Here is a 22,154-nt window from a genome sequence, read left to right as displayed (position 1 = left end):
TCAACTTGTTGGATTTTTTATGTGTACGTTTACTTCTGTACAATTTTATCACATGCATAAAGTCACCCCTGCTCTTTTATTACTGTTTAAATTGATGTTTGCCTGATAGCTTTTACTATTTTTTTAAAATTTCAACTGACCTATATTGAATTTGAAGTGAGTTTTTTGTAAACAGCATAAAGTTGGGTTATTTTTTGAATCAACTATTTACTCTCTGTTTTTTGATTGATGTATTTAAATAATTTACATCCCGGCAGTTAGTGATATGATAGGATTGCCCTGTTTTTTTTACTTTTTTTTCCCTTTGGTTTGTTTCCTCTAGTTCCCATTGCCATGTTTCTCTTTTCTTGCCTTCTTATAAGTAACTTGAACAAATTTAGAATTAAATATTTTTATATTTACTTATAGTGTTTTTGGGTGTCTTTGTGGAGCTTTCAGAAGGGCTGCTCCGGGTACAATATGATACATATGTGCTTGATGACAGCTACTGGTATCAGTGTTTTACCACTGTGAGAGACGAATGGGAAGCTCACTTGCATTTAGGTTCATTTTCCTTCCTTCCTTTTAAATATCATTCCATTAAATATCAGGTGGTTTGTGTATTTCGTTTTAATCATCAAACATAATTCATAAAATTCATGAAATAAATGATAGCTTACTGTATGTACCTGTATTTCTTGTCTCTGTGGTACTTGCTTCTGACGAAGAAGAAAACTTTGTTCATTTTCTAATTTCAGTTTTGTTTGAAGAATGTCCTTTGATCTTTAAGGATAGATCTGCTAGTAACAAAATATTTTAATTTTTTTTTCTTCTGAGAATGTCATTATTTCCCCTTTATTCACGAAGGGTAGTTTCGCCAGTGTGGTGGGTTGAATGGCGGTCCTCACAAGGTGTTTATGTCCTAATACCCAGCACCTGTGAATGTCACCCAATTTGGAAAAAAAAGGTTTTGCAGATTATTAACAATTAAGGTAAGCATTGTGAGATGAAATCATTCAAGTGAAACCTACCTTCAATGACAATTATTCTTGTAAGAGACAGAATAGGGACAGAGAGACGGATGTGAAGATAAGAGGGAGAGACTGCAGCTTAGGAGCTCCTGGAGCCACCAGAAATGGGGAGAAGCAAAGAATGGATTATCCTCTAAAACTCAGAGGCTGTACAGCCTTATCTATGTCTTGATTTTGGCTTCTACCCTCCAGAATTGCAAGGGATACGTTTCTGTTGTTGTAAACCACTCAGTTTAATATAGCTTCCTTGGTAAACCAATACAGCCAAGTAAAGGTTTCATAGTTGACAGGGTTTCTCATCGTATAGAAACTGTTGCAGCACTTCCTTCTGGCTTCCACGGGCTCAGATGAGAAATCTGTTGTTGTTCAGATAGGCATTTCTCTGTTGGTAATATGTTGCTTCCAGCTGCTGCTAAGATTTTTTCCCCTTGTTTTTAGTTTTCAGAAGTTTAATGATGATGTCTTGACATGGGTTTTTTTGGGGAAGCAGTCTTACCTCGGATTGGCTCCACTTCTGGACTCTGCAGGTTTGTGTCTTTCCCTAAGTCAGGTAGATTTCAGTCTCTTTCTGGATGTTTGTTCACCTTCGCTCTCCTTCTCTTTTTCTTCTTGAACTCTGAGGATGCAGATGTTGAGTACTTTCTTACTGACCCACAGATTCCTAGGTTTCTCTTCATTTTTTTTTTCCTTTGTGTTGTCAGGTTGCAAAAATTCAGTTTTGTTTTTTTTTTTGTCCGCAAATCCATAGATTCTATTCTCTGTCATCTCTGCTCCACTATTAAATCCATGAAGATTTTTAAACATTTTCTGTAATAATATTTTTCAGTTCTGTAATTTACAGTTGATACTTTTAAAAATAACTTCTCTTTCTTGGATGATCATTTCTAATTTTTTATTCAGGCTGAGAAAATTTGTACCTGATTGTGGAAGCATTTTTATGTCAGCCGCTTTAAAACCCTTCTCAGATTATCCCAGCATCCAGTTTATCTCAGTGTTGGCATCAGTTGACTGTCATTTCTCATTCAAGTTGCAATTTTCTTAGTTCTTGGTGTGACAAGTAATTTGATTTTATTGTATCCTGGACATTTTGTCTGTCATGTCAAGAAACTCTGGGTCCCATTCAACTCTTTTAATTTAGCATGCAGCCACTCTGCTTAGGTTTCTTTGTAGAGCCCGCCTGCATCAGTGGGCTGTGCTCCCAGTGACAGTTTAATTTTTAAGGAGTTTGCGGTGTTATTTTGGTCCTCTGGCTTATCTGGTGCCACTGGGACCCCCTGCACCCCTACTGATACTGCCTAAGGAGTGGGAAAGCTTTCTCCATACCGGGCCCCGAGGTTTCTCTTAGTAGGGGATGGAGTCTCAGGTTCATATATCAAAGAGGCTTCCCTGGCTAGGCTCCTGCAGTGACAGCATTAAAATTCCTGCTGTGGGAGATGCAGAACATTTCTCAGGCCAGGAGCTTGTTGTGGCAATATCTCCCCTAACGGGGCCTACTGGCCACCTCTGTGTCTCTGGGCAGGGGAGGGAGTCTCAGGGCCTGGGGAGACAGTGAGGCTTCAGGCCAGGCTTGTTGTGTTGAGACCCATCTTTGAGCTGCTGGACACCCTCAGCATCTTTTGGCTGGGGGAGGTAAGGCCTCGCCAGAAAGGAGAGCACTCATCCCGGCCATTGATTATAAGTGGAGCTCTCAACCAGCTCCCTGCTCTAGAGGGGCCGGAGGTTCAGCTGGTGTTATCAGAGGGTCTTTGACCCTCAGGAGGAATAAGCCTACCTAGACTGTCTTCCTGGAGAAGGCAATGGCACCCCACTCCAGTACTCTTGCCTGGAGAATCCCAAGGACAGGGGAGCCTGGTGGGCTGCCGTCTATGGGGTCGCACAGAGTTGTACACGACTGAAGCGACTTAGCAGCAGCAGCAGCAGCAGCAGCAGCAGCAGCAGCAGCAGCAGCAGCAGCAGCAGCAGCAGCAGACTGTCTTCCTGCGCTAGTTTGCGGTCAGGGAATGTTGAGTCTGCATCATCCTTTTCTGGGTGGAGGAATGTGAGACATGCTGATGTGTTTTTCCTCCAGGTTCTGAGGTCCCAAACTGGTTTGCCTTCTTGTCACCTTTTAGAGTTATACTTTTGTTGCCTCTTTTTGTTATTTTCACAGTTTATAATTTTACTAGGCAGGGAGCAGAGAGACATGGCTTTATGACATCTTGCTTGGACCCAAAGTTTTAGGTAAACACTTAATTCAAATGCACTGTGTATACAAAAAAGGAATACCTAATATTGTGGTTGAATTTTCTCCTCCAAAAGGATTCTTAAAAGCCTAACCCCCAGTGCTTCAGAATGTGACCTTATTTGAAAATAGGTTTGTTGCAGTTATAATTAGTTACAGTGAGGTCCTACAGGAGTAGCTGGTGCTGCTAAGTCGCTTCAGTCATGTCCGACTCTGTGCAACCCCATAGACGGCAGCCCGCCAGGCTCCCCCATCCCTGGGATTCTCCAGGCAAGAACACTGGAGTGGGTTGCCATTTCCTTCTCCAATGCATGAAAGTGAAAAGTGAAAGTGAAGTCGCTCAGTCATGTCCGACTCTTTGTGACCCCATGGACTGTAGCCCACCAGGCTCCTCCATCCATGAGATTTTCCAGGCAAGAGTACTGGAGTGGGGTGAGCCTTTAATCCAGTATGACTGGGGTCACTGAGAAGAGGGGAAGAGACACAAAGATACAGACACGTTAGGGGAGAAAATTACGTGACGACACGGGCAGAGATTAAAGTGTTGTAGCTGCATGTCAAAGGATGCCACGGACACCAGTGAACCACAAGAGACAGGAAGACACAAGGAAGGGTTGTCCCTTTCAGGTTTCAGAGGGAACGCGGCCCTGCCAACACCTTGATCTGAGACTCTAGCCTTCAGAGCTGTGAGATGATTAATTTCTGTGGTTTTAAGTCACTTAGCCTGTGGTACTTTGTTACAGCAGCTCCAGAAACCTAATACACCCTATATTTTAAAAATCCCATCTGGCCAGAGGAAAGATAGTCTGATTATGAAACTGAACTATTGATGGATCACAGAAGTATCACATATTTTCCAAGCCTATAACCAAATTAATTTTTACCAGCCATGAACAATTATTTTTAGAGGTGGGAACACAGGACTGTAAGCCTTCTGCATGCTTCTTTTGATAACGTTTTATATTTGGACACCTACTCACCATAATGTATGGTTAGAGACAAAAGCCTTCATTGCTGCCTGGAAACCTGGTTCATCTCTTGTTGAATCCTTTTCCATTTTCCTACGTTTTTTCCCTAAGTGTCTTTTTTTTTTTAACTTTTAATTTTTACTTTATTTTACTTTATAAGACTGTATTGGTTTTGCCATACATTGACATGAATCCACCATGGGTGTACATGTGATCCCAAACATGAACCCCCCTCCCGCCTCCCTCCCCACAACATCCCTCTGGGTCATCCCTGTGCACCAGCCCCAAGCATGCTGTATCCTGCATCGGACATAGACTGGTGATTCGATTCTTACGTGATAGTATACATGTTTCAATGCCATTCTCCCAAATCATCCCACCCTAAGTGTCTTTTATGCTCTGCAAATTATTAGTTTATCCTCTTTCAAGCAAACTGATTCCAGATGACTTGTCTTCCTACTCATCTTTATAAAACAGAAGATTGATAAAATGGATCCCTTCAACTCTTATCATCTTCAAGGAAGAGTTCAAATTGGCATTGTATCTCTTCCCACATCTTTGTGCAAATATATGTTTTTGGAGATAAAACTCTGCTTTAGGTCCGCTAGCCCCTCTGGAGGGAAGGTGTTGGGTAGTGGAGAAAACATAATTTAGGTGTACTGACTGGCATTTCAGGACCTCTGGATTTTTTTATTCATAAATGAAAGGTGTAGGGTTGGATTATCTTAAGGTTTACTTCAGTCCTAGCATCTGGAACCAGTTTCAAGAGACCACTCGTGGCAAAGGACAGGCTGTGTGGGAAGATCTGTCCAAAAGAGTCAAGCAGTCAGAGACCAGCTCCTTCCATCACTTACCCTGCTTTCTCGTGCTAAGCAGTGAGCAAAAGGGGGATCCAGGTGGAACCAGGAGTGTCTGGAGAGCCAGTCCACGTGACACAGGGGGAGTGTGTGTAAACGAGGGGCAAGAACCAAGGGCTCAGGATCAGGCGGTTTCCTAGTCGTATTCCTTTCTTTCGTACTGTTTGTTTCTGCGTTTGGCTGTGTTGCCGCATGCAGGGTCTTGATGGCAGCATACAGGACTCTCTTCGGTGTGGCTCGTGGACTCCAGTTGCAGTGCCTCAGTTTACTTGCCCCATGGCACGTGGAATCTGAGTTCCTCTGACCAGACGTCCAGCCGACATGCCCTGCTTTGCAAGGGGGATTCTTAACCACTGGACTCCTGGGGTGACCAGGTGTCCAGCTGACACGCCCTGCTTTGGAAGGGGGATTCTTAACCACTGGACTCCTGGGGTGACCAGGTGTCCAGCCAACACGCCCTGCTTTGGAAGGCGGATTCTTAACCACTGGACTCCTGGGGTGACCAGGTGTCCAGCCGACACGCCCTGCTTTGGAAGGCGGATTCTTAACCACTGGACTCCTGGGGAAGTCCCCGTAGTCATGTTGTACCCCAGTGCTGTCGAGTGGAGATACAGCACAAAACGTAAATGCAAGCCACATGTGCGCAGTGCTACAGGAGAAATCAGTATTAGCAATCTGCCACATTCTTTATTTAATATCGAGTCTTTGGATTCCACTGCATATTTTTTAAATTCACATCACATCTCAGTTTGATGAGTGACACTCTGTATACTTGAACCACGTGTAGCTAGCTGCTACTGTGCTAAGCGGTGTAGGTCCATACTGCATCCTGTCAATGACTTACGGTCACGTTCACATTGCCTCTTTCAGTCATCACTAAACCATCCATTTACTGTTCCCCATCTTCCGTTTCTTACTTCTTGCCTTCATCACTGCTCTTTCAATTTCATATCCACTGTTAGGCTCCAATGAGGATTTCACAAGGACGATAATTATCCCTCTGAATCATTTCTTACCTTGACAAAATCAGAATAATTTTTAAAAAAAGCACCAAGAGGGAAAAGCTACAATTTGTTTGAAAACTATTTACTGTATTTATATAGTGTTTTATTGCTTTCCATGTCTTTTTGCTGCAATACTTTATTTAGCTTTCACAGTGACCTGTGCAGTTCTCCAACCACTGTTTCCACTTTCTTCACAGTACACTTAGGTGTCAGTATGTTCAAAGCTAAAATGATGAGTCTTCCTTTCTGTGCTTTTTTACTTGTCTCAGTAGTCTTAAGCTTAGAGAGGGTGTCCCACCATTTGCTCCATCCGCCTGCCTGGGAGACAACCTACCTACTGACCCGCGAATCTCCTCCTGCTCTCAGTTCCAGATCCCGTATCTGATGTATCCCCAAGCTCCACTGGTTCTCCTGTGAAATATATATTAATTCCAGATGGTTTATTTCATCTTATCTTGAGGGGCAAGCCCAGATCATTTCATGCCTCAACCATCATAATTTTTTTTTTATAACCGGTCTTTTCTTCCATGCTAGTTCCCTAATCTTCCGTCCCCTTTCTGAAACACATATGTATTTATGGCACTTTCCCATACAAAATTTTCATGAGTCCATGTTTCTTAGAACATCGCTTCTCCAAGTTTAATGTGAATTCAGATACTCTGAGGCTACTCTACAGCGCAGATTCTGGTTCAGTAGGTCTGGGCCCCTAGACTCTATTTTGAGAGATGGTTGTGTTCTTGCTTGCCCCTACCACATTTTCAGTAGGAGATTTTTAGGGGATAAGGTACACACCCCCTAGAGTGGCATACACTGACCCAGCCTCTCTCTAGGTCTCAGCCTTGAAACATATCTTCCTTCATCTTCAATCTGCTGAAGCTGCTTGTCTATTTTCTACACCCTCCAGCCTAAGCCAATCAGCTTCAGCATATGTGTGAAAAGAAAGTTCACTTTAGCTGAAATCCCATATTTAAAATTCCCAGACATTTTTTGGTCAGTCTTCCTCACTAAGAGGCCACTAAGCAGCTGATTCCAACCTCAGCATCCACCCTGCCCTCCTGTGGCTTTTGCTTTCAAGTGAGTCCAAGGGGATTTGTTGGCAGAGCTTGTTTGCCCTTCTGTTGGCTCCCTGGTCCAGTTTAATGTGCAGTGGGTTGGCGTCGGGAGCTGAGGGAAGAGCTCCTCCACCTCCTAAAAGGAGATTTACTGGACCCCACTGTGGCCTGGACCCCCAGTGGCCTGGACCCCACCATGGTGTGGACCCACCATGGGCTGGACCCACAGAGGCCTGGACCCCCAGTGGCCTGAACCCGGGGGCTGGTCCAGATGGCTGTGGAGTCAGGGAGAGCTCTCTGGGCAGCATTCACATCTCTCCTTTCAAGACCACGGACCTTGGGTCTCAGGCAGCCGATACTGTCTGGCTGTCTGAGCTTTGGCTCGGTTTGATCAGTGCACAGGCCTGCTTCTGTCCCCTTTCCAATCAGATATCTGGGCAAGTCCAGTCTCTAGTTACCCCTCTTCCCTGTTCACGTGCTGGACCCCTCTCATCTTTCTGTGCTCGTGTGTTTAATTGTGTTCACTCCAGAAATATGTACGGAGCAACTGCAGTGTGTTCAACACTGTGTGAGACCCGGGGGATACAGTGTTGGAGGTGAGAGCTGTAACCCCAACGTCTATCTTGGCTCTAAGTCCTGTTCTGAAGTAGACAGACAGAATGCTCAGGGAACCTGGAGCTTACCCTGCTAACCTCGAGTTCTATACTTTACCCCAAAGTGTTAATGCTTGGTGTTACTATGTTTCAGCTCCCACAGGCATTGCTATTAAATCACTATTATCAGTCCGTTCAGTTCAGTTCAGTCGCTCAGTCATGTCTGACTCCTTGCGACCCCATGAATCACAGCACGCCAGGCCTCCCTGTCCATCACCAACTCCCAGAGTTCACTCAGAGTCGCGTCCATCGAGTCAGTGATGCCATCCAGCCATCTCATCCTCTGTTGTCCCCTTCTCCTCCTGCCCCCAATCCCTCCCAGTATCAGAGTCTTTTCCAATGAGTCAACTCTTCGCATGAGGTGGCCAAAGTACTGAAATTTCAGCTTTAGCATCATTCCTTCCAAAGAAATCCCAGGACTGATCTCCTTCAGAATGGACTGGTTGGATCTCCTTGCAGTCCAAGGGACTCTCAAGAGTCTTCTCCAACACCACAGCTCAAAAGCATCAATTCTCCGGTGCTCAGCCTTCTTCACAGTCCAACTCTCACATCCATACATGACCACAGGAAAAACCATAGCCTTGACTAGACGGACCTTAGTCGGCAAAGTAATGTCTCTGCTTTTGAATATGCTATCTAGGTTGGTCATAATGTTTCTTCCAGGGAGTAAGCGTCTTTTAATTTCATGGCTGCAGTCACCATCTGCAGTGATTTTAGGTTAGCTATTATGATTACCTCTTTTCAGAGGTCAAATATACCAACTACATTGTGATTAAATAAATTCACTCTGTATGTCAATTGGAACTTCTGTGGTTGTAAGAAACAGAATCCAGCCTGAACTGCTTAAGGAAAGAGGAGGAAACCGTTGAGCCAAGAACAAGGTTGGACCATCAGCCCAAGGGAAAGACAGAGGTGGACGCAGATTCCCGGACGTCAGGAACTCAGTCCCTGGCCATGCTCCTCTTTCCCTTCCTCTCCAGCTGTTCCTGGCGGTTTCTCTGTGCTCTTTACACCGTGCACAGCTTTTGCCATCAGGCAGTGATAGACTGTCCCAGTGGCAATCTGGAAGAGCTGAGAGAAGAATTCAGCTATCATTTCTGGACCAGTCACCTGTGGTCCTGGGACAGACGGGCAGCTTCCACTATGGCCACATGATGGAGGAGGGAAGAAGGGCATCTCCCAGGTGAGGGCAGGAGTGATGGGCACATGATATTATAAACGTCTGTATGTGATGCCTGGAAAGCAAACCACTATGGTTTCCAAGTTCCAGACTTATATTAATATTTGGATTCATGAAAAGTATTTACAATTCTTGGGAATTTCCAAAATTATAAATTATTCTAAAAATACATCCAAAGTTCTTCATATCTTAAAACTCGTTATTATAGATATCTAAAATGCTTGATTAATAAGAAATTAAGCTGGGAAGCTATTTACTGAGAATCATAGCCTACAGTGAATATATAAACACTGGAAAATGCTAGCAAGCATTATTAGGTAGTATTCCAATAACGTTGGGCTTCCCTTGTGGCCCAGACAGTAAAGAAATCCGCCTGCAGGAAAACCTGGGTTCGATCCCTGGGTTGGGAAGATCCCCTGGAGAAGGAAATGGCAACCCATTCCAACATTCTTGCCTGGAGAAGTCCAGGACAGAGGAGCCTGGTGGGCTACAGTCTGTGGGGTTGTAAAGAGTTGGACATGACTGAGAGGCTGAGCACAGCACAGCCTTCCAACAATGTAGCATCCAGACCTTCTAGCAAGGCTACCAACCCCACCAGATCCCATGCCTGAATGGCTGCATTAAGGCCTTGCTTTGTTTCTTGCACTTACTGTTCTTTGGGACTCCTTCCAGAGAATCTGTAAGTACCCTGTGCATATAGGCTGTGAACATGTGACCTAGCAACAGATGCAAGCCAGAGTGACTGAGTAGACATATCTTTTTTGCTTCAGTGGGTCGTCGTTGCTGCACGCGGCCTTCTCTAGCTGTGGTGAGTGGAGGCTGTTCTCCGGTGCGTGGTCTTCTCACTGTGGTGGTCCCTCTTAGTGCAGACACAGCCTCTCGGTGCTTGGGCTCCAGCAGTTTTGGCACATGGCCTCAGTTGCCCCGTGGCATGTGGAAGCCTTCCCGGCCAGGGGCCGAACCCATATACCCTGCGTTGGCAGGTGGACCCTTAGTCCCTGGACCACCAGGGAAGTCCTAGACTGATAACATTTTTTCAATGCGACCCTGTCCTTGTTCCTGGAAAAGCCAACCTTGACTTGTAAGTGTAAGCTTTGACTTCTCTTGCTTTAAACTTGGTATCTGTAAATCAACTTTATGTCTGTGAATCTCTTAGAACCAGTAAGCTTTCTTTTCATTTGTTTTTGATTGGGGGATAACTGCCTTACAGCGCTGTGTTGGTTCCTGCCAAGCATCAACATGAATCAGGCGTAGCCATACACATGCTCCCTCTGTCTTGAACCTGCCTCCCCGCTCCTCCTCCCTCCCACCTCTCTAGGTTGTCAGACAGCGCTAGGTTGAGCTCCTCGTGTTATACAGCAACTTCCCATTAGCTGCCTGTTCTACATGTGGTCATGTGTATATGTCAATGCTGCTCTCTCAATTCGGCCCACTCTCTCCTGCCCCCTCTATGTCCATAAGTCTGTTCTCTATGTCTGACCCTCTATTCCTGCCCTGCAAATAGGCTCATCAGTACTGTTTTCTTAGATTCCATATATATGTGTTAATATACAACATTTGTTTTTTCTCTTTCTGACTTTCTTCACTCTGCATAACAGGCTCTAGGTTCATCCACCTCACTTGAACTGACTCAAATGTGTTCCTTTTTAAGACAGTATTAATTATAGTCCATTGTACATATGTACCACAACCTCTTTATCCATTGACCAGTCAGTGGACATCCAGGTTGCTTCCATGTTCCAGCTATTGTAATTAGTGCTGCCGTGAACATTAGGATACATGTGTCTTTTTCAATTATGGTTTTCTCAGGGTATATGACCAGTAGTGGGATTGCTGGGTCATATGGTTGTTTATATTCCTAGGTTTTGTTTTTCGTTTTTTTTTTTTTAAGGAATTTTCATACTGCTGTTCTCCACAGTGACTGCATCAATTTACACTCCCACCAACAGTGCAAGAGGATTGGCTCCCTTTTCTCCATATCCTCTCTAACATTTATTGTTTGTAGATTTTGATGGCCATTCTGCCCAGTGTGAGGTGATGTCTTATTGTAGTATTTATTTGCATTTTTCTATTAATTAAATGATGTGGAGCATTTTTTCATGTGTTTATTAGCCATCCAGATGTCTTCTTCGGAGAGCTATCTGTTTAGGTTTTCTGCCCATTTTTTTATTAGGTTGTTTGTTTTTCTAATATTGAGCTATGCTGAGGTAGGTTCCTTCTATGCTGATATTCTGGAGAGTTTTTTTTTATCATCAATAGGCACTGAATTTTGTCAAAAGCTTTTTTCTGCATCTATTGAGATTATCATATGATTTTATCTTAATTTGCTAACATGGTATATCACATTGATTGATTTGCATATCTTGTAGAATCTTTGCATCCCTTGAATAAACCTGACTTGATCATTGTGTATGATCATTTTAATAGGTGGTTGGATTCTATTTGCTAGAATTTCATTGAGGATTTTTATATTTATGTTCATCAGTGATACTAGCCTGTGATTTTCTATTTTTGTGATGTTTTTTCCTGGTTTCAATAACCTCAGATATGCAGATGACACCACCTTTATGACAGAAAGCAAAGAAGAACTTAAGAGCCTCTTGATGAAAGTGAAAGAGGAGAGTGAAAAAGTTGGCTTAAAACTCAACATTCAGAAAACCAAGATCATGGCATCTGGTCCCATCACTTCATGGCAAATAGACAGGGAAACAGTGGAAACAGTGACAGACTTTATTTTTGGAGGCTCCAAAAACACTGCAGATGGTATCTGCAGCCATGAAATTAAAAGACGCTTGCTCCTTAGAAGAAAAGTTATGACCAACCTCGACAGCATTTTAAAAAGCAGAGGCATTATTTTGCCAACAAAGGTCCGTCTAGTGAAAGCTATGGTTTTTCCAGTAGTCTTGTATGGATGTGAGAGTTGGACTGTAAAGAAAGCTGAGTGCTGAAGAATTGATGCTTTTGAACTGTTACTCTTTCTTATGATTTTCATCTGCATGGAAATCTTTTTCCATCCTCTCACTTCCAGTCTGTATGTGTCTCTATATCTGAAGTGAGTCTCTTGTAGAGAGACCCAGCATATATATGGGTCTTGTTTTTGTGTTCATTCAGACAGTCCATGTCCTTTGGTTGCAGCATTTAATCCATTTGCTTTTAAAGTAATCATTGAAGAGTCTTGGGAGAAAACTCTTGAGAGTCCCTTGGACAGCAAGGAGATCCAACCAGTCAATCCTAAAGGAAATTAGTCCTGAATATTCATTGGAAGGCCTGATGATGCTGAAGCTGAAACTCTAATAATTTGGCTACCTGATGCAAAGAACTGACTCATTGGAAAAGACCCTGATGCTGGGAAAGATTGAAGGCAGTGGGAGAAGGGGATGACAGAGGATGAGATGGTTGGATGGCATCACCGACTCAATGGACATGAGTTTGGGTGAACTCCGGCAGTTGGTGACGGACAGGGAGGCCTGGCGTGCTGCAGCCCATGGAGTGGCGGAGTTGGACGTGACTGAGCGACTGGACTGAGCTGAACCGTCTGGTTTTGGTATCAGGGAGATGGTGACCTCATAGAACGAGTTTGGAAGTGCTCCTCTGCTATTTTTGAAAGAGTTGGAGAAGGATAGGTATTATCAGTTTCCTAAATGTTTGATAGAATTTATCTGTGGAGCTGTCTGGCACTGGGCTTTTATTTTTTGGGAGATGTTTGATCACAGTTTCCTTTTTAGTGCTTGTGATTGGCTTGTTCAAAATTCCTGTTTCTTCCTGGTTCAGTCTTAGGAGGTTGAACTTTTCTAAGAATCTGTCCATTTTGTCCAGGCTGTCCATTTCATCGACATGTAGTTGCTCATAATAGTCTCTTATGATCCTTGTATTTGTGTTATCTCTTGCAGCCTCTCCTTTCTCATTTCCTATTTTGTTGATTTGAGTCCATTTTTTTTTTCTTGTTGAGTCTGACTAATGACTTGTCAATTTTATCTTCTCGAAGAAGTAACTTTCAGTTTTATTGATCTTCACTGCTGTTTCCTTCGTTTCTTTTTCATTTATTTCTGCTGTGATCTTTATGATTTATTTTCTTCTGCTAACTTTGGGTTTGCTTTTTCCACCTTTTCCCCGTTACCTTATGTGTAAGGTTAGGTTGTCTATGTGGTGTTTCTTGTCTTTCGGAGGTAGGACGGTGCTGCAGTGAGCTGCTGCGCTCCGTAGGCTTTGCGTCATGTTTTCATCGTCAGTTGTTTCTAGGTATTTTATGATTTCACCTTTTATTTCTCCAGTAACCTGCTTATTATTTAGAAATGTATTGTTTAATCTCCATGTCATGGTATTTTTACAGCTTTTTTCATGTAATTGATATCTAATCTCATAGTGTTTTGGTCAGAAAAGAAGTTTGATATTATTTCAGTTTTCTTAAACTTACCAGGGCTTGATTTGTGAGCCAAGATGTGATCTATCCTGGAGAATGTTTGTGTGCGCTTGAGAAGAAATTGTATTCTGTATTTAAATGGAATGTCCTGAACATATCTTGTCCATCTGGTCTAATGTGTCACTCCTTATTAATTTTCTGTTTTGATGATCTGTCCATTGGTGTAAGTGGGGTGTTAAAGTCCCCTGCTATTATTGTGTTACTGCCAATTTCCCCTTTTATGCATGTTAAGTGTTTGACTTATGTATTGAGGTGCTGCTGTGTTGAGTGCATAAATATTTGCAATTGTTATGTCTTCTTCTTGGGTATTATGTTGTGTCCCTATCTCTTGTAGTATTCTTTATTTTAAGGCCTATTTTGTCTGATAGAAGAACTGTTAAACTGTTACTCTTTCTTATGATTTTCGTTTGCATGGAATATCTTTTTCTATCCTCTCACTTCCAGTCTGTATGTGTCTCTGTATCTGAAGTGAGTCTCTTGTAGACAGCATATATATGGGTCTTGTTTTCGTGTCCATTCAGACAGTCCATGTCCTTTGGTTGCAGCATTTAATCCATTTACATTTAAAGTAATCATTGATATATATGTTCCTATTGTCATTTTCTCGTTTTTGGTTTGCTTTTTTAGGTCTTTTCCATCTCCTGTGTTTCCTGTCTATAAAAGCCCCTTTAGCACTTGTTGTAAAGCTGGCTTGGTGATGCTGAATTCTCTTAACTTTAGTTTGTCTGTAAAGCTTTTGATTTCCCCATCAACTTTGAATGAGATTTGTTGGATAGAGTAATCTTGGTTGTAGATTTCTCCCTTTCCTTACTTTAACTATTTCCTGCCATTCCCTTAAGGCCTGCATAGGTCAGCTGTTAACCATACGGGATTTCCCTAGTATGTTATTTGTTGCTTTTCCCTTGTTGCTTTTAGTATTTTTTCTTTGTGTTTAATTTTTGATGGTTTGATTAATATGTGTCTTGGCATGTTTCTCCTTGGGTTTATCCAGTGTGGGATTCTCTGGAATTCTTGGCCTTGACTATTTCTTTTCCCTTATTAGGGAAGTTTTTGACTATAATCTCCTCAAAAAGTTTCTCAGATCTTTTCTGTCTTCTTTTTTTGGGGGGGGCATTCAAATGTTGGTGCATTTAATATTTTCCCAGAGGCTCAGAGACGATCCTCAATTCTTTTCAGTCTTTTTTTCTTTACTCTCTTCTTCAGCAGTTATTTTCATCTTTCTGTCTTCCAGCTCACTTATTCATTCTTCTGCCTCAGTTATCCTGCTATCGATTCTTTCTAGTGGGCCGCCATCTGTGGGGTCGCACAGAGTCGGACACGACTGAAGCGACTTAGCAGCAGTAGCCGTGGCAGAGTAGTTTTAATTTCAGTAATTGTGTTATCACTGTTTATTCTTTATTTCTTCCCTGTCCTCATTATATATGTGAAATGATTCTTGAATTTCATCCATTCTGTTTTGGGATTTTGGAAGGCCTTTGCTCTCATTACCCTGAATTCTTTCTCAGGTAGTTTTTGCCTGTTTCCTCTCCATTTACTTGGTCTTCTGGATTTTTACCCTGTTCCTTCATGCACAGTATTTCTCTGCCTTTTCATTTTATCTAACTTTCTGTGTTTGAGGTCTCCTTTCCCCCATCTGTAGGGGCATAGTTCCTGTTGGTTTTGGTCTTGCCCTTGCTAAATGAAGCTGGTGCCGTGGCTCGTGTAGGTTTTGTGTTGGGAGGGACTTGTGCCTATGTTCTCCTGGGAGAAGGTGGTTTTTTTATTTTTGCCTCTGATGGGTAGGGCTGTGTGAGGTGTTGCATTTTGGGGTTTCCATGGGAAGCCTTTATGCTAATGATTGGGTTTGTGTTCTTGCCTTGCTTGTTGTTTGGGTGAGGCATCCTGTGCTGGGTGCTGCTGACAGCTGGGTGGTGCCAGGTCTTGGATACAGGTGGAAGCCTTCATGAGACTTCTCACTAATATTCCCTTGGGTCAGGAATTCTCCGGCAGTCCAGTCTCCTGGACTGAGTGCTCCAACCCCCAGAGGTTCAGGATTGATCTTTCATCAGGGAACCAAGATCCAACAAGCATTTGTTATAGCAATAAAGAGGATTAAAATGAACACTCTAAAAATAAAAAACAACCAAAAACCTAGGGGAAAAAATGAACCCCCGGCAAATGGTCAATGCAAAATCAGTCGTATAGTAGTAAAATCAAAGAAACACACACACATATACACACATACACACACACAAACAAAACCAAAACAGTCCAAAGGAAACAAAGTATAAGAGTGATCTCCTGAGGGAAACCAAAGATGGTATCAACCAATTAAAACACGACACTAACTAAAACCCCAAACAGAAAACAAGACCAAAGCAGAGACCCAGTGAGGAATGATGCAAAGAAAACAAAAGAAACTAACAAACATGGTGAAAAAAATAAAGAAAAAATAGAAAAGCCAAGTTAAATAGAAGTACATAAAAATATTTTTATTTATATTAAAAAATACACCACGAAAAGAACAATTAAAATATAATAAAAACAAAAATACCAAAAAAAACCCCCACCCAAAACGCCCCCATGGAACTGCCAGTGTAGAAGTAGAGGTATATAAAGAAAATAAAAATTCTGTTGGTGGGAACGGAGACCAGTGCAGCCACGATGGAGAGCAGTGTGGAGCTTCCTTAAGAACTGGAACTAGAACTGCCTTATGGCCCAGCAATCCCACTGCTGGGCATACACACCGAGGAAACCAGAATTGAAAGAGACACGTGTACCCCAATGTTCATCGCAGCACTGTTTATAATAGCCAGGACATGGAAGCAACCTAGATGTCCATCAGCAGATGAATGGATAAGAAAGCTGTGGTACATATACACAATGGAGTATTACTCAGCCATTAAAAAAAAAACATTTGAATCAGTTCTAATGAGGTGGATGAAAATGGAGTCGATTATACAGAGTGAAGTAAGCCAGAAAGAAAAACACCAATACAGTATATTAACACATATATATGGAATTTAGAAAGATGGTAATGATAACCCTGTATGCGAGATAGCAAAAGAGATACAGTTGTATAGAACAGACTTTTGGACTCTGTGGGAGAGGGAGAGGGTGGGATGATTTGGGAGAATGGCATTGAAATATGTATAATATCATATAAGAAATGAATCACCAGTCTAGGTTCAATGCAGGATACAGGATGCTTGGGGCTGGTGCACTGGGATGACCCAGAGAGATGGTATGGGGAAGGAGATGGGAGGGGGTTCAGGATTGGGAACACGTGTACACCCGTGGCAAATTCATGTTGATGTATGGCAAAACCAATACAGTATTGTAAAGTAAAATAAAGTAAAAGAAAGAAAGAAAAAGGACTTGTAGAAAGGAAATATACTGAAATGTTAAAAGTAGTTAACACATTTTACTAATAAAATTTAGTAATTAATATATTTAAAAACTTATAAAATAACAAATAATCCTTTATAAATGAAATATAAATATATTTAGTTAACAATAAATTCTTAAAAGCTTAAATAGATATAATAATATATAATAATGATGATGATAACCACAGCAACAGAGGAAAAAAGAAGAAAAAAGTCCAGAATCAACTATAGAACAAATCAAAATATAAGAATAACAATAAGTGTTTTTCTCAGGTCTCAGCTGTCAGCATCTTCTCCCCACTGATTCACAGCCCACCTGTGCCTCCCTAGGAGACCCTCCAATACCTGCGTGGTGTGTATATGTGTGTGCTGATCTCTGGACCTGTTGTGGGGACAGCTCGGACTCTAATCTGGCCCTGACTCTGAGTGTTCTTGTCTCCAATGTCCACAGCTGCCAGGGAGAGTGTTTTCTTTTGTGGGAACACTCATTCTCCTTTTATATATTCCACTGACACAGAGTCCACCTGGTTGATCGTGTGAATTTAACCTCTAGCTTGTATAGCTGGTGGAAATGTTTTCAGTCTCCTTCCTTAGCCACTCTGCCTGTGGAGCTCAATTGTGGTTTGATCCCCACCTCTGCTGATGGGTCATCCACAGGAGTCTGCTCCTGAGGCAGCCCTGGAGGGCTTGAGTCTGCTTCCGTGAAGACCACGTGTGAACGTGGTGCGGCTGCTAGGATCGCATGGACCCCCACGGCACCAGGTGTGCAGGGAAGCCAGTGGCTAGCAGTGCAGGAGGTATGGTGCTATTGGGTTTTTTTTGGTAACTTTTGGCCATTCTCCCCAGTTAGGACCAAGTGAGGAGTTGGCATAGCTGCTTGGAATGCAGGGACCCTCGTGGCATCGAGTGTGCAGGGAAGCCAGAAGCTGCAGGTGCAGAGGATCAGGCGCTGTTAGAATCTTTTTCTAGCCTCTGGCACCTGGCATTCAAAGGGCCTCACTGGCTGGTCCTTCTCCATTGCTTGGCATGCCAGGTGTTGAAAGGGCACCCCTGGCTGGGGTCCTTCTCTATTGCTTGGCTCATCAGCCACTCGAAGGGCTGCCCTCTCTGGAGTCTTTCTCTGTTTGTAGGCTGCTGGCCCTGCCGTGTGGGGAGAGAGGCTGCAGTGGTGGCTCTACCCGCTGTGCGTGGCTCAGCCGTAGCACCCTGCCTCCACGGCTGCCTGGCTTTCCTCCGAAGGCATTCCCCACAGCAATCTCCTCCCTCCTGTCCCCTTGGACCATTTCCCTGCAGTCAGCAGCAGTGCTCATCCTGGGATTGCTCTTCAGTCTCTACCCTCCAGCTTCCAGCCAGTGTGTGTTTCCTTCCTGGTGGTCGGGGACTCCTGCCAGCTCTTGGCTGGTGCTCTGCAAGACCTTCTGCATCTGAAGATGTGTTCCTGATGCATCTGTGGAGAGAGTTGCACCGCACATCCACCTGCTCCTCTGCGTCTTGACTCCTTCCAGAACCAGTGAGATTATTAAGATTTAATTCTCACAGCAGAATTAGAGTTATTTCTCCCAATTTCTCAACTGTGGTTTTTTTTTTTTTTAACTTTGGTCCTTGTAAAACCATTCTCCTGAAATTCTGGGAAGGAATTCCTACCTGAAACCACTGCTATTTGTACTTAATTTATAGGAAAATGTGTTTCAAGTTCCACATAATTGATTTATCACTGTGGAAACTCTTGAAAACACCTTTTACAGGTAAAGGGGTTTTATAATATGGCCCATGTGTTTATTCTTCCTTCCCTTGGAGCAGAGATGGATTTATTATGTCCTCACCTATTGCTAAGGGACTCTCAATGCCTCTTCTCAAAAGAATTTCATGCATAATTCAGAGAAGTAAGGGAGCTTGCTATACTTTGTGAGTTTATGATACGATACTGACTTACAGTTTTAACATTGGTTTTAGAGAATAAGGGATAAAAGAAACATTTGCCTGAGTTTTGAAGGGGGTTTCAGGATGGGGGACACATGTATACCCATGGTGGATTCATGTTGATGTATGGCAAAACTAGTACAATATTATAAAGTAATTAGCCTCCAATTAAAATACATAAATTTATATTTTAAAAAAAGTTTAGAAAGTTCGACTCAATACTGGTTACCCCATCTCTGCACCAGAGGACATTATAAAAGGGATCAAACATCTCCTTCCTCTGGACATCCACACCCATGTGCCTCCATGGATTCACTGGGCAATGCAGACAGATTCCTCTGGGGCTGGCCATTAATCCTGGGCGTCTAAAAGTGTCACCATATGTAAAAGTTGAAAGTGGTGATCTCTCTAGCAGAGAACGGAAGAGCGGTCTGGGCAATGTTTGAACCTGGGGAGATATTCAGGAGAAGTGAAAGTGAAAGAAACAGCGGGACAAGTCACTGACAGCATAGGACGGTTCAGATGGTTCACTCGTGTGCCTGTTAAACACGTGTATAAACCCCAGGAGACCAAGCTCTATGAGGCAGGCAGGCAGGGAAGGGGCGAGGCCAGTGCCCGGCAAGCAGACGTTCAGGAGGCATCTGTGGTACTGAACTCAGTGCAGGGCATTGGACTTCCCTGCTGGTCCAGTGCTTGAGAATCTGCTTGCAAAACAGGAGACACAGGCTCAGTCCCTGGTCAAAGATGCCACATGCTGAGCCCATGCGCCACACCACTGAACCTGTGCTCTGGAGCCTGGGAGCACAGCTAGTGAGCCCACGTGCCTCGAGCCCTCCTCCCCGACAGGAGGAGCCACTGCAACGAGGACCCCATGCCCCACAGCTAGAGGAGCCCCCACTCGCTGCAGCCAGAGAAGAGCCTGTGAAGCAACGGAGGCAGCACCACCAAAAGTAGAGTCAGAGCCTCGTCGCTGGGGCACCTGGCCTTGTCAGTGAACCAGTGAGCAAGTGAAAACCTTAGAATCACGTCTGAGGGTCAATCAACGAAGGACAATGTTACCACAGCAAAACCCCAATTCCTTGCATCCTTACTCACCACAATCCTGGATCGCCTGGAGTTTAGAGTGTGGAAGAAATAACAGTGCATAAGAAGCTGATTTTGGTGTTTATTCAGACTCTAACATGCAGGCCGACTTGTCTAATTGCATCAAAAATACTAGATGGTGAAAAATATGTATGGAATGGTCCATTTAAAGCACTGAAATGGCTGAGATCATGAATAAAATGTCTACCCTTGAGATTTTTATTGAGAAGCAAATGAAAAAAAAAATGTAAAGTGTTGAAACAGAACAAAAAAAATTGTCAGAAAAAAAGAATGAAATGATACAGAATAACTGAATCTCAATACACTTGGCTCATTGAGGCTGCTTTATACCTGGGCACCCAGGGAAAAGTTGGAGTTATCATAACCATTTCAACTTTTCAACATTCTGGATTTTGCAAGGAGTTATAGGAACTACTGAGATCTGGCTTTGATGACAGGGTCCTTCATGCCTCTAAAATCTGACCCTCTGATTGATATGGCCTCCATCAAGCCCCTCAGTGTTTTGGGGAGTTTCCATGGGACCCAAGCAGTTAGTGGTAAATTAAACCCTTTGGGAAATGCCCACTTAGGGGGATCTGGTATGATTTCTTCCCTTCATCCCATCCTCTGGGGTCCTCTCATTGTGGTGTGGGGTTATGTGAGTCATGTGCTTGGGTTCATCTCCCCTCTACCCATGTCGGCCATGGAGCTACTCTGGCAGACGGTGTGGTAGCAGAGGTCTAGGGATGCTTCCAGAAACAGTCTCTTCTACAGTCTACACAAAACTCCCAGCGGTCACCAGAGTGGCCAGCACCTTATATACGCCTGTTAGACATGAGTCTTAAGACAGCAGTCAGGAAACTCGCCGGCAGTCCAAGGAGGCCAGTGAGAAAGGGCAGAAGTCCTGGAGTGGCATCTGCATTGCAAACCCAGACTGAGACCAGAAACCCAGAGAAATTCAAAGATGATCTGAATTTCCAAAGATTTCCAGTTCCCCAACACCTTCAACCTAAAAGCAAATAAAAACAAGTAAAAGAAGAAAGAAGGAAGAAGCTGAAACAGTTTACTTCCTGGGCTAAAGTCACAAAGCTCATATGAAAGAAGCAGAGTCTGAAAACGGTTACTAGGCAGCCATTCCAGGAGGAAGCAATGCCTCTCCACCAGGAAACTACCAGGAGGATATCCTCAGCTAGGTTTTGAAACTTGTCATTAAATAATAATTTAACTTGTTATCAAAATTACTGTCATCCACAGAGCTTTTTAAATGATGGTGGTAATAAAGGAGCTATGTCAGTCAAACAACAAAATAACGTGGCTTTCATTTTCTATCATGGCAGCAGTTAATGAAATATTACTCTGTGTTTGTATTGTAGTATGATAGTTTATACCACATTAAAATTATATAGCTGGCTACAGAATTTCACCAAGGGAAAACTGTGAGGGCAGGTTGACCAGAGAAAGTATTTTCTACTTTTAAGGACAAAAAAAATTAGTGGGAAAAAAATGAATTTAACTTGAAAACCTACTTTCAACAAAAGATATTATTGGGCCTTTCTAGGCAAATTGAGTACTCTCTCTGGCTTGTTCGATCTTTGACTCACAATCCATCCTGTATCTTCCGCAGTAGCAGGCACCGTTGGTGTTCTGCCCATGTAGCCTCAGCTCCCACATTTTTGAGCACTCCTGAGCCACAAGGGTCTACCTAATCTCTGATCAAGCCCGACTAGAAATGCCTAGGAGGTAGCGCTTTCTGGAGCCACCCTCATCCAGTGACTACGGAAGGCTGGTGGGAAAATAACCCCACTGCCCGGCTCCCTGGTTAGAATGGTGCTTGTGGGAGTCGGTATGGTGAGAATTCCGCAAAGGACTGATCTCTTGTTCTCTGCCATGTTAATCTGGGGCTACCTGCTGAATCAACTCTTGTGCCTTGTCTCAGGACATGGTTTTGGGGAACCCAACTTAAGATATCCATGCTGCTGCTGCTGCTAAGTCATTTCAGTCTGTGTGACACTGTGCAACCCCATAGACAGCAGCCCACCAGGCTCCGCCATCCCTGGGATTCTCCAGGCAAGAACACTGGAGTCGGTTGCCATTTCCTTCTCCAAAGATATCCAAACAAGACCCAATTTCACCCATTCTACCACCTGTCTCCCCGCTCCAATCATCTCCGGGAGCCTAAGGTAAAACAGAGCCCTTGGCTGCCCTCTCTCTCTCAGCTTGTGTTCACGTAGTCCCACATGAAACCCGCTCCCTCTTCCTTCCCTCCCTGGACCCAATTCCTAATCCCCCACCTGTAAACCCACACTCCTGTGGAGAGGATGAAAAGAATTGCTAATTTTCGCTCTAAACAAAGGAAGCTGAACTGATAAAATAGCAGCTGGAAAAGACAGGTTGGATGTAGGAAGTAGCTATGCACCT

This window comes from Ovis canadensis, chromosome 26 (genome assembly GCF_042477335.2).
Source record: "Ovis canadensis isolate MfBH-ARS-UI-01 breed Bighorn chromosome 26, ARS-UI_OviCan_v2, whole genome shotgun sequence".
NCBI lineage: Eukaryota > Metazoa > Chordata > Mammalia > Artiodactyla > Bovidae > Ovis > Ovis canadensis.
This window is presented reverse-complemented; position numbering follows the sequence as displayed.